Source organism: Pteropus vampyrus, unplaced genomic scaffold, assembly GCF_000151845.1.
Source record: "Pteropus vampyrus isolate Shadow unplaced genomic scaffold, Pvam_2.0 Scaffold224, whole genome shotgun sequence".
In the NCBI taxonomy this organism is placed as follows: domain Eukaryota; kingdom Metazoa; phylum Chordata; class Mammalia; order Chiroptera; family Pteropodidae; genus Pteropus; species Pteropus vampyrus.
In genome coordinates, this window is record NW_011889005.1 from 470,723 (window position 1) to 473,014 (window position 2,292).

At 53.9% G+C, this 2,292-nt stretch overlaps 1 protein-coding gene across 1 annotated transcript in view; it reads left to right on the top strand.

The window, feature by feature from the left end:
* The window catches only part of FAM135B (family with sequence similarity 135 member B), a 119,279-nt gene that overhangs the window by 25,373 nt on the left and 91,614 nt on the right, over positions 1-2,292 (top strand).

Genomic DNA, 2,292 nt, shown 5'->3' on the forward strand with positions numbered 1-2,292 from the left:
AGCAGGTCCTCAGTGTAATGGAGTTTTTGGGTCAGAAGTGTAGAGCTTATGCCACGAGAAATAAGGATCAGGCATCAAGATTGCATTCTAGTAGAAATACTCACGTTAGTAAATTTAGGAGAATGTGTATGTAGATCACCCCGACCTTGAGGGGAAGGAGACCGATTTAGGGTTGGAGGAGGGCTGAGGTAAGAGGGTAAAGGATGGGACCATGGAATGGCTGCCTAACTTTAACTGTGCGAGTGAAGGTGGCCAAGAATATTACAGAAATTAAGTCTAGTCGAGACGAGAGTCCTTAGCTGCCCTGAGAGAACTTCATTCGGAATCGGCGTGGCCGTGAGGCCAGTCCGTTTCTGGCAGTGCTGCTGTGGTAGGAACGCGCTGCGTGTACTTCATCAGATTCGCTCCCATGGAGAGAGCACATTCAGTGCTGAGCTGAACCGGAGGCGTGGGGAGGCGTGGGGCCGAGGAGCCTCCTTGGGTCGCGCAAGGGGACAGTTTACGGGCAGCAGGTTGGCTCCAGCCTGCGATCTGGAGAGAGAAAGGTGCGGGGGGCACCCTGCCCCTCCCGAGTCTCTGGGAGGGCTGGGTGTCGACGGGCTAGAAGCCTCGCCTCCGACTCCGAGGTGTTCCTTCTCTTCATTCTGCTCCTCTTTCTGGGGAAGAAACCAGGCATCTGAGACCGGTGGTCACCGGCTCTCCTGTGCCCTGTGCTCATTCAGGAAGCCTGCGGTCTCCCCACTTGCGACCGCCTGTGTCACGTCCCTGTCCCATCCCAGTTTCTGCCGGAAGGAGGTTCATAGGTGACAGAGAGTACGGGATCTGAACCCTGACACCGAATGGACTAGCTGTGTGAAAGCTCGGGCATTGAGCTCAGAGAAACATTCGACTGACCAGGTTGCCAGTATTTCACAAGAGGATGTAGCTCAGGAACGGGCAGATGGAAGAGATGTTTACGGCAAGGTGCAGGGAGCGGGCACAGAGCTTCCACGTCCTGTTGGGGTGTGCCACATTCCCCAGTCTTTACGTGTTCCCCAACCCAGAAACTCTGAGAGCCCCTTCTAGCCACCCTCAATTAAATCGTCTGTCATTGGTAACTGAACTCAGCCTCCAGCCCCTGCCCGCTTCCTGGAGGTTCAGAGGTGGGACTGACCCTCCAACCACAGGGTTGGTTCCCCTGGCAACCAGGCCTCACCCCGGGGGCATCCCAAAAGTCACCTAATTAGCATAACAAATGACACCTTTTCCTCTCTCCTCACTTAGGAAAGTCCCAGTGTTTTCTTGGGAGCTCTGTGCCCGGAACTGGAAAAGCCAGGATGTATTATTCCTTACTAGAAATCCCGGTATCGCATAGGCACTGAGATGCAGAGACGGATGAGGGTTAAGGTTTTCCAGGAAGGAAGACCTGAAGGAAGAAATTTAAAAGTGGGATTCTGCTTGCCTCAAGGGCTCGCTTCATTTCAAGGGTCCCACGGGTCTGCGTTCTTTTTTCTTCTGAGTTCCGAGTCACACGCCGTCAACATGTCCGTGTCCTTGAGTATTTGTTGCGTGTACTTAGCCTTGGCTGTCTCCTTCCACCCAAACCGGGCTGTTCAGTAGATTTTCGCAGGCTCTTCCTACCTGGAGATAGTAAAACATTAGTCTTTTGCCTTCGGGGCGTGATCAGTGAAGTCAGACTGGGGGAGAGAAATTATTCAGGCTTATTGGGACTGTATTAAATGATTAGGCACAAAGCTGGCATCTGCTAGTCAGTGCTCATCAAAGCAAGGGGAGAGATGGCACGGTAAATTGTGGGAATGCATAAAAATTACCGTGATTAGCTCCAGTCATGTTTTGAGAGGTAATTCCCATTTCCATTAAGTGGAAGCGTTTAAGAGTTTCACCGTGTAGGGGCGGGGAGCGACATTTACTCTTCGAATGAATCAATCTGATTTCTTTTCTGGGTCCATTAAAGTGCACCTAATGCCAAAAATGCCTGTTTTCGTGGAGAATGTTAAGCGGATAAAACACTCCGGCTCCCAGGCTCTGAGTGCCCGCCTGGGGCCTGGGGAGCGCGTGCTCGGGGCCGATGGGGCGGGGATGGGGTGCGCCCGGACTTAGGGCTGCCCTCTCGCGTCTGCTGGGTGTCAGCATCATCTCGAAAGCCGCGAAGCCCCGAGTCCCTCTGTCACCTCCCCGAGCAGGCCAGGAATCCGCCCCGGCAGCTGGCGGTGCCCCAGCTCCCTCTGGCTCCAGGCCAGATCTGCCATCTCCCTTTGTCCCGGAGATGGAACCTTTAAGCTGGCTTGACCC